Here is a 16235-nt window from a genome sequence, read left to right as displayed (position 1 = left end):
GTTTCAAGTTGAATGGTAGGACCGCACAATAGTTGGAAAGTCATAGAACTAATGTTGTGTGTTTAAGACGTTAAACACCATTTCTCCTTTTCGGTAGAGGCTGAAGTGTACATCTTTTCCATATTCTAGCATTCCTGATTCTAGTGTATGGCATCTGGATGTGATGATGTCTTAGGAGCATTTTAACCAATGTACTTCATTTGATATGAGCAATGAATGAAAATCTGCTGCATAGATCTCTTTCACCAGGAGTAAAATCATTGGTTCAGTTGGTACCGTTTTTTCCTTTCTCAGTGGTATGTGGAGTAATAGTTAATTTGAATCAGTGGTATCTTATATAAAGTGGTATCTTATATATAGTAGAAGTCCTGCTATAGGCTTGTAAAACCAAGACCCCTCACAGCCTCTGCTTTCAGAAAACTCAAAACTCCAACTAAATTTAAAGACTATGTACCAGGAGTCATTGAGTAATCTTAGTTAGCCTGGGGTCCCCAGATAGGAAATAATAACTCTGCTTAACATGCTAGACACTGCTGTATGCGAGGGTTATCTATACTTACATTTTTGGTCCATCTTCACTTGTAAAATTATACACCCTTTCCCCTACTTTTGCTTAAAGTTTGTCTCTATAGCCCAAAATGTTTTGAGATGGAAAACACCACCGGCCAATTGACTTCATAATAATAATGTAGTAGTTTCATCTAATTAAGTGACACTGTCTGAGATTTTAAAAGCCAAATAGGGGATGAGGGAAAGAAAGGTCACTGAAAATATTCCTATAATAACATGAACAAATTTGGTCAGAAGCACATTTAGTCGAATATTGGGTAATGCTCCATTCAGAGAAGAGAGATGAAGCTCAATTTAGGCTGGAAGTGAGACTGACCAAGAGAGGAGAAGTAGTTAGCTTAGGTGGAAAAATTTACTTGTTAAATGTGCATATGGGGAAGGAAGACTCTGTGTGTGTGTGTGTGTGTGTGTGTGTGTGTGTGTGTATGTGCGCGCGCGCGCGCATGTGTGTGGAAGGTAGAAAGGGAATATGCCTTAATGCTTTATTCTCAAGTGTTATTTATTTATTTATTATTTATTCATTGGTACCAGGGATTAAACCCAGGGGTACTTAACCACTGAGCTACATCTCGAGCCCTTTTTATGTTTTGTTTTGAGACAGTCTCATTAAGTTGCTTAGGGCTTTGACAAGTTGTTAAAGCTGGCTTTGAACTTGTGATCCTGCTGCCTCAGTCTCCTGAGTCACTGGAATTACAGATGTGCATCACTATGTCCAGCTTCCAGGTGCATTTTTTTGTCTTTTTGGGGTATTGGGGATTGAACGTGGGCATTCAACCACTGAGCCACATCCCCAGCCCTTTTTTTATATTTTATTTAGAGACAGGGTCTCACTGAGTTGCTTAGTGCCTCACTTTTGCTGAGGCTGGCTTTGAACCCACAATCCTCCTGCCTCAGCCTCCCAAGCTGCTGGGATTTCAGGAGTACACCATAACGCCCAGCTTCCAGGTGCTTTTAAATTAGATTTGGAAGATAGATTCTCAATAAGGTTTTTATTTAATGCATGAAAGATTAGAAAGTCTAGATTGTCCTTCTAAAACCTAGGTTATCCCTTACTGTTCACCAGCCTAGACAAAATAGACCAAAATTTGCAAGCACAGTAAGTTTATGAACACAGAAATACTAGATAACGTGATTTTACTGAAGATTTTATCCTGGGGCGTCCTTATAAACTTGCCTTTTCTCTTTGGGATTCTCACTTTGGAAAAGAACAAAAATAGGTAAAGCTGGTTACTCGTAAGATATCTATTTTGGACATCTCAACAAATAAACTCAGGTTTCAGGCAAGAAGACTGAATAGAGATGCCAGTTACTTGCTATCTCCTCCACAGAGCAGAACCAGAACAAATAAATACCTACATCTTGAATGAAATTAACCAAGTATGAATGTGCAAGTATGAACATATTACAGTGAATTCCACTTTTATATAAACTGTAATGCACTAATTAAAAATTAAAAACAATCTAAAATAACAAAACATAGCTGTATTTTGAGGCAAATGGCACTAGAACCTAACAAGGGATAAGTGGGACCCCTGAAAGATATGAAGACCTGAGAGAGTGGTATATAGTGTGGAACAAAGCACACCACAGTTCCTTAGCTGAGCAGACAAGGAGAACAAGAGTCCAGTTGTGCCCTGTCACCATGAGTGCAGCAACCCTACCTTGTAGGCCATGTAGGTTTGGAGCACAGAAAGGGGAGCTACCTAGAAGCACAGCACCCTATAGCTGTGCTTCAGAGAAGGCACTTGAATGGTCTCTTCCCCAATTCCCAAAGTCCGTGATGTTGCAGTACACTGTGAACATTACACTGTCAGCCTGCCGTTGGTCCTGAGCCACTGCTGAGCCTTTACGTATGAGTTCCATGCTTTATATCTTCCACTGCTGCTGCCCTAGCCAGCCAGAGACACAGGGGCCCCAGGACATGTGTTTCCTGGCCTATTCCTCCTCTATGCTGCTACTGGTCCACCAGTTCCACCCTCCGTGGCTGTGTGCACCATGACCACATGTGCCAGTAGAGTGTTCCCTCCTCTGAATGTTCCCTAGAGACATGCACTGTACCAGGAACCATCAATTACAGCCACAGGGAGTATTCCAGTAATCTCAGAGGCTCAGGAGGCTGAGGTAGGAGGATCACAGGTTTGAAGTAAGCCTCAGCAATTAGTGAGGCTGAAAGCAACTTAGTGAGACCTTGTCCCAAAATAAAAGCATAAAAAGAACTGGAGATGATACTCAGTGGTTAAGTGTCCTTGGGTTCAATCACTGGTATCAAAACAAAACAAGCAAACAAACAAAAGAATTAGATATAAGATCTGAAACTATAAAATCCCTGAAGGAACACATAGAGGAAAAGGTTCATGATATTGGTATAGACAATTTTTTTTGGAAATAACACCCAAAGTACAAAATATTAAAGGAAATATATATAAATAGAAATACATCAAACTACAAAGTTTCCACACATCAAAGAAAACAAGAGTGTAAAGGCAACCTATGGAAGGAGAGAAAATATTTACAATTTATGCATCGTACTAGAATCAATATTCAAAGATTATAAGGATGTCTTATAACTTAACAGGAAAATACCAAATAATTAAAAAAATGGGCAAATATAAATCAAAACCACAATGAGATAATACTCACCTTAGTCAGATTGGCTACAGTCAAAGGAGTGGAGAAGAGAATTGTTATAGACTGTTGGGAGGAATATAAATTACTACAGCTTCTATGGAGCACAATATGGAAGTTTCTAAAAAAAAAAAAACTAAAGTAGAACTACCATATGGTTCAGGAATCCCACTTCTGATGTGTATATCCTAAGGAAATGAAATCAGCATACCAAGAGATACCCAAATGCCCATATCTATTGTAGCACTATTCACAATAGCTAAGATATGAAACCAGGCTAGGTGCCCATCAACGAATAGATGAATGGATAAAGAAAATATGGTATATATACAAAGTAGTAGTATTCAGCCATAAAGAAAAGTGAAATCCTGTCATTTGCAGAAAAACCAATGGAACTGTAGGACATTATCATAAGTGAAATAAATGAGACACATAAAGACAAGTACCACATATTCTATCTTATATGTTGAAACTAAGTAATGTTGACCTGAAAGTAGAATAATGATTGCTAGGGATCAGAAAGGGTGCCTTGTTAGATGTGATCAGTGCATGCTGTGTGAATGCATGGAACTGGTTCATTGAACCCCATTAAATATACAATACATATGTTAAAATAGGATATACTTTGGAAAAATGGGCAAAAGAACAGAATGGCTATTTCTGCAAAGAAGAAATACAAATGGCCAACAGGTGTATAAAAGGATGCTCAATATCACTTACCATTAGAGAAATGCAAATCAAATCCACAATAAGGTGTTGCCTTATACCTGTTAAAATGACTATTATAAAAAAATCAAAACAAAAAAATCACAAGATTACCATTTGCGTGGATGTGGAGAATGTTGGGAATGTCAATTTGTGTAGCTGTTGTAAAAAAAAAAGGCAATCTGGATGTCTTTCAAAGAACTGAAAGTGGAACTGTCTTATGTATTCACTTCTGAATATATATCCAAAATAATTGAACTAAAAATAATAGCCAAAGATTTGGAAACAAACTAAATGTCCATTGATGGATGAATGTATTTTAAGAAGTGGAATCAGCCAGGTACAGTGGCACATGCCTGTAATCCCGATACTTGGAAGGCTGAGGCAGGAGGATCTCGAGTTCAAAGCCAGCCTCAGCAAAAGTGAGGCACTAAGCAACTCAGCAAGACCCTATCTCTAAATGAAATACAAAAAAGGATTAATAATGTGGCTCAGTGGTCGTGTGCCCCTGAGTTCAATTCCCAGTAACCCCACGCTCTGTGAAAAAAAGAAGTGGAATGAATATACATACGATGAACTATTATTATGATTAACTATTATTCAGCTTAAAAAGAAGGAAATTCTGCCCTACATGCCAGCATGAGTGAACATGTGAGGTACCTCACACAGAACTGTTTGATCTGAGGTATATAAAGTAGTCACACACATAGAAACAGTAGGAAGTTGATCACCAGGGAACGGAATAGAGGTTAATGAGGAGTTTCTTTTTTTTTAATAGGTATAAAGTTTCAGTTATGCAAGAAGAATAAATTCTAAAACTCAATTTTTAAATTTTTTTATTTATACATGACAGCAGAATGCACTACAATTCTTATTACACATATAGAGCACAATTTTTCATATCTCTGGTTGTATACAAAGTATATTCACACCAATTTGTGTCTTCATACATGTACTTTGGATAATGATGTCCATCACATCCCAATATCATTTCTAGCCCCATGCCCCCTCCCTTTCCCTCCAACGCCTTTACCCTATCTAGAATTCATTTATTCCTTCCATGCTCCCCCTCCCCATACCACTATGAATCAGCCCCCTTATATCAGAGAAAACATTCAGCATTTGGTTTTTTGGGATTGGCTAACTTCACTTAGCATTATCTTCTCTAACTCCATCCATTTACCTGTAAATGCCATGACTTAATTCTCTTTGATTGCTGAGTAATATTCCATTGTGTATATATATGCCACATTTTTTAATCCATTCATCTATTGAAGGGCATCTAGGTTGGTTCCACAGTTTAGCTATTGTGAATTGTGCTGCTATGAACATTGATGTGGCTGTGTCCCTGTAGTATTCTGTTTTTAATTCCTTTGGGTATAGACCAAGGAGAGGGACAGCTGGGTCAAATGGTGGTTCCATTCCCAATTTTCCAAGAAATCTCCATACTGCTTTCCATATTGGCTGCACCAATTTGCAGTCCCACCAGCAGTGTATGAGTGTATATTTTCCCTCACATCCTCACCAACACTTATTGTTGTTTGTATTCTTTTTTTTTAAATATTTATTTTTTAGTTGTAGATGGACAGCATGCCTTTATTTCACTTATTTATTCTTATGTGGTGCTGAGGATTGAACCCAGTGCCTTACGTATGCGAGGCAAGTGCGCTACCACTTGAGCCACATCCCCAGCCCTGTTGTTTGTATTCTTAATAGCTGCTGCCGTTCTGACTGGAGTGAGATGAAATCTTAGAGTGGTTTTGATTTGCATTTCTCTAATTGCTAGTGATGATGAAGATTTTTTTCATATATTTGTTGATTGATTGTATATCATCTTCTGAGAAGTGTCTGTTCAGGTCCATGGCCCACTTATTGATTGGGTTATTATTATTATTATTATTATTATTTTGGTGTTTAGCTTTTTTTTTTTAGAGATTAGTACTCTATCTGATGTGTGAGAGGTAAAGATTTGCTCCCAAGATATAGGCTCTCTATTCACCTCACAGATTGTTTCTTTCACTGAGAAGAAACTTTCTAGTTTTCTGAATTAGAAACACATCTGTAGGGAGGTATCAGGGAATATAGGATGAAACACTGAAACAAGAGCTCTGTGACCTGGAGCTAACCCTATCTGTCAGCACCTATGTAACCTCAACAGGTCATGTTACCCTTCTGGACTTATTTCCATATATAACAGGAGAGGATAGGGGTATTAAATTAACCAGGGTACTTAAACCCTGCTGAAGAATATAAGACCACTGAAGGTTGGAGTAGATAATCTATAAAATTATTTTTAGTTCAAATATCATTTGATTTTATAATAGGGGTAACAGTTGGAGTTACAGAAAAACTGTTGGCAACTATGAAAACCTCAAACATTATAAACTATAATATATAAAAAGTGCTATTTTAACTTACTTGATGGTTAATAAACAGGTGTCATATTCATACATGCATGATTATATTTCTCAATATTTTAGGAAACAATATTCAGAAAAGATGATGGTTCATTTAAAAATGTTTTGTAGTAACGGGACATATATCTGGAATAAAACAGAACATAACCATACAAGCAAGAAGGAAAATTTCAAATTGATAATCAATATAACTGTGAAAAAAACTAATACATTATTCACTAACTCTAGGAACTATGTGAAATGATATGAGTAGATTGTACTAATTTTAAAAAATAGTCAATTTTCTATAAAGCAAAAAGTCAATAATTTAAAACAAAAACACTAAACTTTGAAAAAATACATTGAAGCATGTTGTTATTCTAATTAAATTATATACTAACTTATGAACTATGGTTTAATTTAAAAGTGTAGACTCTCAAATACTGCAAAATTTTATATTATGGATCAATTTATTATTTTGTGATCTATCAATATATATGTTAATTGGCCTAGAAATTGAATATAGATTTTATTTGAGTCAGAAATATAGTATTTATATTAATATATATGTTCACTGGTTCCTCATTATTGACATAAAAGACAACTACTAATCCTGATATATCATAAGGATGTTAAAATAATGAGATATGGCTATGTATTTATATGAAAATTTGCCAGATGGACACATGTTTATAATAGGCAACTGAAATTATTCTGTACATTTGGATTTATTTCTTTAAAAACTGAAAAACATTTTCATATGTATACATACAATAATTGTATATTAACAAATAAATGCATAGAAATGGACCAAAAAAAATAAAGAAAAGGAAGAAAAACTGTCGGCCAATTTTATGTGGAATGTCAAGCTGTCAGTAAGACTTGTAGCTATAATGCAGGGGTAATGAGATAATGAATAACTGGCAATTTCTGAGTGCCAGTTGTGTTACACAATGCATTAGATACACAAGATTCACAACACAACAAAACATTGTTATGATGTTATAACAGATGAATAAAATAGAGAGAAATTAAGCAACACACACAGCTAATAAATTGTAGAACCAGAATATGAACCCAGGAAAGGTTCCTTTTAGAAATCAAGGAAGGAGGAAAGTGAAAAGAAAAGTACATCTATGCTATTTTATGAAATTATTTCCCAAGAGATGTTATAATACAGAAGCTTCAGTGTATCTCACTGCTGGTTTCTGATATTCTACAGTATGTACATTTTGTTTGGGCAATAGAATTATCCTGTTTATTTATACCTGGTAATTTAACAAAGCAAATTTTATTTTCATTTATTTCATTCATTTATCCATGGTACTCTTGTTATTGTACACTTTTGGGAGAAGTGAAGAAATAAATATTTTTAATGAGGAAAAGCAGCAAGACCAAAGTTCATCTCGGAACCCATTTCATTACTATCAGTTCTCTTTCCCTACAGGATCAATTGCCAATAATAAGCAAACAATAGAAGGGATCTTCTACCTGCAAACTAAGTTCACATTGTAGACAAAAAAAATGAAAATTAAAAATGAGATAATATATATAAAGAACTCAAAAAGCTTAACACCAAAAAAAGCAAACAACCCAATCAATAAATGGACGAAGAAGCTGAACAGACAGTTCTCAGAAGAAGATATACATTCGATCAACAAATATATGAAAAAATGTTCAACATTTCTAGTAATTAGAAAAATGCAAGTCAAAACTACTCTTAAGTTTTCATCTCACACCAGTCAGAATGGCAGTTATCAAGAATACAGACAACAATAAATATTGGCGAGAATGTGGGGGAAAAGGCACACTCATACATTGCTGGCAGGACTGCAAATTGGTACAACCATTCTGGAAAGCAGTATAGATATTCCTTAGAAAACTTGGAATGGATCCACCATTTGACCCAGCTATCCCACTCCTTGGTCTGTACCCAAAGAACTTAAAAACAGCATACAATAGTAATACAGCCATATCAATATTTATAGCAGTTCAGTTCACAATAGCTAAGCTGTGGAAGCAACATAGATACCCTTCAATATATGAATGGATAAAGAAACTGTGGTATATATACACAATGGAATATTACTCAGCATTAAAAGAGAACAAATTATGGCATTTGCAGGTAAATGGATGGCATTGGAGAATATCATGCTAAGTGAAGTAAGCCAATCCCAGAAAACCAAAGGCCAAAAGTTCTCTCTGATAAGTGGATGCTGATCCATACTAAGGGGGACATGGAAAAAAATGGAAGAAGTTTGATGGGGCAAAGGGTAGGGAGGGGTAAAGAGGGGACAGGAAAGATGGTGAAATGAGATGGACATCATTACCCTAAATACATGTATGACTGCACATATAGTGCAACAATATATTGCGTGCAACCATAGAAATGTAAAGTTGTGCTGCAATTGTGTACAATGAATCAAAATGCATTCTGCTGTCATATATACCTAATTAAAATAAATTTTAAAAAATGAAAACAAAATAAAACACTGTATCCAATAAAAAAATGAAGATAATAAATTTTCCACATACCTCTCAAGATAGAATTCAGTTGTTGTACAAAAGATTTAAAATTAAAGTTATGAATTACACAAAGAAAAACAGAAAAACAATCTGCCATGTTCATCTTTTAGGTATGGCATGATTCTGATATGGAAACATTTGTGCCAATTTTAGCATCTGGAATTGTTAAGTCTCTAGCTTATTTGAATTTTTCTAGCAGTGGTGATCAACACTGAGTATCCCCATAAATTGCTGGAGTTATAGTCCCCATTTAAAGTCAAGAATAGCTCCCAGAGTTATTTTCTTGGCTCACATTTTGAAAAGAAACCAGAGCAGCTGCACAGGAGTGTTGGGTGTCCACATAGTTCTTCCCTTGAGTGACGTTTCTTCCATTTACTGCTGTTTGTTCCTATTTTTAAACAATTGCCAGTATTTTTCCTTGGCTCCTCTAATTGTCAGCACTTTCCAGGTTCTTCTACTTGAGTTATGTCATGTCCCTTTTCTCTTGAGATCAGCATTAGTTGAATGGACTTGCGCATTTTTTTTGGTCACAAGTAAATAAAGAATTAATTAAAACAGACAGCAGATGTAGATCCTAATTGTACTCGTCTGGTGGCGAACAATGCAAAAGATTCCATATAATAAGTTCTTAGGTGTTATGTTTCAAATTCTCTTTTTAATTTGTGTTCTCATAGCACCCACACAGCATTCCTGAAGAAGTTTCCTTTTTCCCTTCTTTTCCTCCACTGAATGATATTTATATCTGCAGGGAATAAATACCACATCCTCCTCAATTTGAACACTGTCATTCATGGTTTGAATCATCCATACAGAAAAGATGTGCAGTCCTTTCTAACCTTAGCTCTTTAAGCTGTAGATTAAGGAAAAGTCAAGCTTGTGTTAATTGGGAGAAAAGCCAATTATTGAAATAATCATGGAAAGGTTTAAAAGCTAATGAAGTGAAGCAAATTGGCCTATTTCATCCCATCCACATTCATGATCTCTTCCTGCTTTCATCAGAGCCTAAGTTTCTTTTGATACATAGGAAGTTACAACTTTCACCTAAACATTTCTGCCAGATCCAAATTGTAGTTACTCATGGTCCAGGGCCCTTTAATAACAGCACCGATCTAAAAAAAAAAAAAAAAAAAAAAAAAAGTGCATAGCTGGCGGAACAGACCCACAGAACCTCTCGTGTCTATTTTTAAAAGATTTATTTTTGAAACCAGCAGAGACTGTAAGCCATATCAGGTGTGTTTTATTAAACCTTTCTCAAGTTGCACATAAAATGGACCTCGTTTCACAATTAAGATGCACATATTTTAAATGTTGAAAGCACAGAAACAGACTTTCTTTGGCATCATACTCTGTAGCCCATAAATCCTAGGATAGACTACTTTCCCACTCATCTGCGTTCTCTCATCACTTAGTATATTCCCTGGTGTATAGTAAATGTTCAACAATTCTTTGAGGAATGAATCATTAAACCAAAAGGGAATCAGGGTATAGCCTAAAATATTTCTTTGTATGGAAAAAAAATCATGACCCATTTATTTATTAGGTAGCTCTTTAAATTAATAGAATTGTATGCATAGCAGTGCTCTGAAATCAGCAAGCCTACATACAATATTTTGATTACTATGTGTTTTAAAATCAAAATTATACACTCTTATTTTAAATTATGAAAAGCCTCTGTGAATATAATCTATCTATTTGGATGTTTATGCAAACCAGCAAAAGCAATTTGAATTTCATTTTAGTTTATGGAGCATCTAACATGAGCTAAACTGCCAGTTTTAATTTCTACCAAAATGAAGAGTTATAAACATATTACCTGTTAGATATGCCGATATGCAATGTAGAAGGCATTATGAAATTTGTCCAGGTATTCCAGAAATTGCTGAATCATACTTTTCAATCATTAATGCCTCACTTTGAGGTGAAAACAAAGCAAGAAAAATGTTGCATTTTATTCTATCAGGATACTTAGTTCTAAATACCAGTGGAAAACTCTGGAGAACCGCACTGATTTTTTTTTTTTAAGAGAGAGAGAGAGAGATAATTTTTTTAAATATTTATTTTTCAGTTTTCGGTGGACACAACATCTTTATTTTATTTTTAGGTGGTCCTGAAGATCGAACCCAGTGCCCCACGCTTGCCAGGTGAGCGCGCTACCACTTGAGCCACATCCCCAGCCTTGCACTGATTTTTTATAGTAGAATGCTTTATCTAGCCTTGAGTGGCCTTAGATGCTTTCAGTGAAAGTAGCAAAGGGTCCAACTTTTAGTGTATCAAATCATCAAGCTAAATCTCTCATGTTACCACTCTTGAAAGGGCTTAGAGAAATAGAAGAGTCCAAGAGATTAAGAATGTTTGCTGATGCCTGGGTGTTAAGGATGTGTGCCTCCAAAATGAACACGGCCCGTATTATATTGCCTTCAATAAATGTGAGAAAATATCATAGTATTAAAAGGAAATAGGAAAAAGGGAATACAATAGACATATTTGACTTCTCTTTTTTATTTGAGCCCTAATTCAATCCACTTAATGACCAATTAAGTACCTTTAATCCAAATTATCATTGTCTGTTCCTTTCCAGATATAGAAGGATAAAGAGGGAAGAGATACTTGGAGGTTTCCAGAGAAACCCACTCATAGGTAGAACCAGTTGCCTTCTGTAATATTTAAAATGTTACATAATCACCTTGCAAACAATATGACACTTACCCAGTATTTTAAAAGTGTGCTGAACAACTATACATCCACATGCAAAAATAAACATGAATCTAGGCAGACTTTTCAGCTTTTACAAATGTTAACTCAAAATGGATCATCCAGCTGAATGTAAAATGCAAAACTATAAAACTTCTAGAAGAAAACAAGAAAGAATCTAAACCTTGGATTTTATGATGTATTTTTTGATTCAATATCAAAGCACAATTTATGTAAGAAAAAATGATAAGTAGAACTTTATTAACATTAAAGATATCTGCTATTTGAAGGACTCTGTTGTCGAAGTGAAAAGACAAGCCACAGGTTGGGAGAAAATGCCTGCAAAAGACCTCTGATAAAAGACTATTTCCAAAAATATACAAAGAATTTTTAAAACTCAGTAACAAAACAAATGACTTGATTGTAAAATAGGCAAAAGATCTGGACATCCTCAAAGAAGATGTCTAGATGGCAAAGGGAAAGATGAGAAGATGCTCAACCTCAGCCGTCAGTAGGGAATTGCAAACTAAATTAACAATGAGAAAGCACATAAATCAGAATGGCCAAAGTCTAACATATTGACAACAAGAAATAATAGTAAGAATGGAGAGCACAGGGACACTTATTCATTGAGGATGGGAAGGAAGAAAGGCATAACCGCTCTGGAAGACAGGCAGTTTCTCACAAAGCTAGACATAGATTTACCATATGATTCAGCAGTGATACTCCTTGGTACTTTTCCAGATTAATTTACAACTTGTCCACACAAAAACCTGTACACGAATATTTACAGTAGTTTTATTCTTAATTACCCCAAATTGGAAGCAACCATGATGCCCCTCAATAAATTACATCAATTCAGACAATGAAGTATTGTTCAGAGATAAAAGGAAATAAGTTATCAAGCTATGAAAAGATATGTAGGGATTTTAAATGCATATTGCTAAGAGGTCAATATGAAAAAGATCCATAATGTGTGATTCCAATTGTATTCCCTTATGGGAACTGCAGAGAGTAAAAGTTCAGTGGGTGCCAGGTGCTCAAAGTAAGGAGAGAAGAATGAACAGTTGAAACACAGGGCATTTTGAGAGCAGTAAACTATTCTGTATGATGTTGGAATAGTAGATATGGAACATTATGCATTTCTCAAAAACTCACAGAACTACACAAGGCAACAAGTGAACCATTTTAAATATAGACTTTTGTTAGTGTCAATGTATTCCAATGGGTTTATCAATTATAACAGAAATATTCACACTAATGAAAGATGCTAACAGAAGGAGAAATTGTCAGGTGGCAAAGGCAGAAGAGGGGTTCGTAGAAATGGTTTTCTGCTCATTTTTTTTCTGGAAACCAAAGACTGTTCTAAAAAAATAAAGTCTACTAAAAATTCTATTATACAAATGTACATGTTTCTCCAGTCCATGAAATAAAGGTGTCAACTCCACTTTTGTATTTATCAATTTCATAATTATTTAAACCTATGTTCCTTTATGTAAAAAGTAGGTATCATGGGGTTGGGATTGGGGCTCAGTGGTAGAGGGCTTGCCTAGCACATATGAGGCAGTGGGTTTGATCCTCAGTACCACATAAAAATAAATAAATAAAATAAAAGATTTTTTTAAAGTATCATATATAATTTATAGGACTATTATAGATATTAAATGAGGTAATGTATGAGAAAATACCTGGCAGAGAACATAGTATGTATTAATTACTCCACAAATGTTAATTCCCTTAACTAGGTTTCATTGTTTTAGAACCTGTCCTAAAACTTAAAAATCCCACAAAAGTTTTCTTTGATGATTTCCAAAGTGAAAATAATACAAGGCATTTAATGAATTTTAAATACTACATTTTCAAGGTATGAAGGAAGTGAAAAGAATCTTAATTTTCAAAGAAGCTGGATTTGACAGTTTTGGGGTAGAGAATATGGTGGCTATTATACTGGAAACACTGGAAAGTGGTAAGCCAAATGCAGTTCGGAAACCAACACTTCTGAACACATGCTGTAAAGCTCACAGGCCAAGGAAAGAATAGAATCTCAGCTGGGTTCTTTGCTTAGAAGCAGCGGAATGAAAAGTTAACTCTATAAATGCTATCATTCTTTGCATAATGCCTGAGTAGGCTATACCTTACCAAAATCCAAATATTACTATGCAGTTTTATGTGCTGCAAACACAAGCAGGTTCTTCTCGTAGGCCATGCTGGAAGTTGAACTTCCTGCTGACAATGTCTTTTCCATCCCATACCTTCCTTCCTCTCAGATATTCAAAGCGTCTAAAGTCACAAGCCCAGATTTGAGCATTATTACCTTCCCCAAATAGGAAGCCTTTCAAGAGCTCAAGACTTCCCTCTGTTTATATCAGCATCATCTCATCTTTAAGAGAGATAAGATATTTCCCAGATACTAGGATCAATGAAACAAGGAAAAAAATCTAAAGCCCCTTTCCCATTTGAGGAAAACCAGGTTGATTTTTTTTAAGTAAAAATAATTACTTTATTATAAAAGGTAAAAGAGACATAAATATCTGATGCTGAACCAGTTTTCTATTGCTGCAGTAACATGTTATCAAAGAATTAGTACCTTAACATAATACACATTTTTTCCCTGAAGTTCTGTAGATTGGAAGTCTGAGTGGGATTCGCTGGTTAGAGTCAAGGTGTGGTCAGGCCTGCATTGCATTCTGGAAGAATTTGTTCCTTTGCCTTTAGCCAGCTTCTAGAGCTGGCCTCAGCCCACGCTGGGAGCCTCTTTGTAACAATGGCAGATCAGGTCAAGGCTTTATATGGGCACTGACTCTTTGACACCCCCCTTCCTCTTTTGAAGGTGTTGCCCACATTGGGTCCACCTGGATAACTTAGCTTGTCCCCCTCCCTTTCTTTCAGCAAGCTGATTAGTAACCTGACTTCCATCTGTATCTACAGATGCCCTTTGCCATGAAAAATAACTCATTCATAGTTTCTGGGGATCTTTGCAGAGGGAAAATCATGCCTACCACAAAAATGACACGTCAGGGATTGTCCCCTGACCCCAGTTAGTAGAGATCAGTTAATCTGCCCAACAATTATACTCTAATGCCTCAAGTCTTTGCAAAAGAGTAAATGACCCCATTAACTCCATGGAGGAGACAAATGACAAGGTTTTTCATCAGATTCCACTTTGGATCTCTTTCCAAGAAATCTGGGATGTAGGCAGGGGTAGATGGGACTCTTTGACATCAGTTTATATCTACTGACTCTGCTTAGACACCCTAATGAATTTAAGGTCTTCGGTTAGCACTCTTTTTTTTTTTTTTTCTTTTTCAAAAAGCGAAGAGCATGCTATTTCCAGGAGGTAGGTCTCCTCTTTGCATAGCCATTGGGAAGGAGCAAAAATAGACTAGAAGACATAGCAAACATTGTTACTAATTATTTGATGACAAGTGGATTATGTTATTTATGACTACATACCTATTCTCCACTTCTTTAGAAGTGCTTTGGTATGAAAAAAAATTGACTGTGGAAGCCTAAGCATCTGAGTCTGAGCTCTGGGTACTGATAATTTCAGAGACTAACAAAAGGAAAAGAATAAAAACTAGAAATGCTTGGTTTCTCTTGAGATTGACCAAATTGGAAACAGATTCCCAGGTCTCACAGACACTTTTTTGAGAGCGGTAAACAATGACATGTAGAGTTTACACACCTTCCAAAGCCTATCTGCTGAACACGGAATAGCCTAGCTCATTTCTGAACACCCTTCATCATTCAGAGCATTAGAGGGAGAATTTGACCTGCCTTATCATTTTAAAACTTGTCCTTTCAGATTCTTCGGTTGGGCACTTTTTGTTGTGATGAGGAGAAATTCATTAAGATGTCTGAAATATAAGTTTTAAAATATCCACTAAATGCAAAGGTGTAATATGCTTCCTTAATGTGTCCAGGACACAAGTGTTTTACAATTCTCAGACTTCTGAAATAAACATCTGGATAGAAATGTAAATTCCCAGTAGAATATGGGTAGAGACAGGACCCGTATTGCTATTTATTGGCAATATGCTAGGTTTGAGACTCAATACCATTGCCCTCTCTGTTCCATACCTTTATCCTTATATAAAAATGACTCACAGGGAGCATTATTCACAAAACTATTAAACTTGAGGGAAGTTGGCAATTTTCTAAGCTCACTTTGAGAAGGACCACCCTGGCCCCCTGAACCATTCTGGGTCTACATCTGTGTGCCTCTAGTCTGCACGGCTGTCCTCATTAGAGACTCCCTCTCACATCACACTCTAGGCCAATTAATCTGATTTCTCTAATCATGAGTGTTCTCATCGTGCACTCTTCAAAGTGGTGAGAGATTTCTCAGAAACCACTTTGGATTTTAGAGAAGTGCAGCGACTGCATCATCCCTGCCTTTGTTTCTGTAATGTGGGCAGAGGACAAAATTTAACCTTTTGTTTTCTGGTTTAAGGCCATCATTTACTTCAAAAGGGAAGGTCATTATTATACTCACTGGGCCATTTTAGGTTGCTTACAAACGAAATAGATTTAGTTATTCAGATTTTGATGAGTTTACGTCATTTCATGTTCAAATTGGGTTTGGGGTGGGGGCAGGAATATTGCAGGGGAGACGAAGGAAGGTGAGTGGGTGTGGAAATTTCATTTAAGGAATATCTGACACCATCCCTGATGTCAACAAGCAGGCCAAGAACAAGTGGTTTCTTTGGGCAGGTGCCTCCA

This window comes from Urocitellus parryii, chromosome 1, assembly GCF_045843805.1.
Source record: "Urocitellus parryii isolate mUroPar1 chromosome 1, mUroPar1.hap1, whole genome shotgun sequence".
Classification (NCBI taxonomy): domain Eukaryota; kingdom Metazoa; phylum Chordata; class Mammalia; order Rodentia; family Sciuridae; genus Urocitellus; species Urocitellus parryii.
This window is presented reverse-complemented; position numbering follows the sequence as displayed.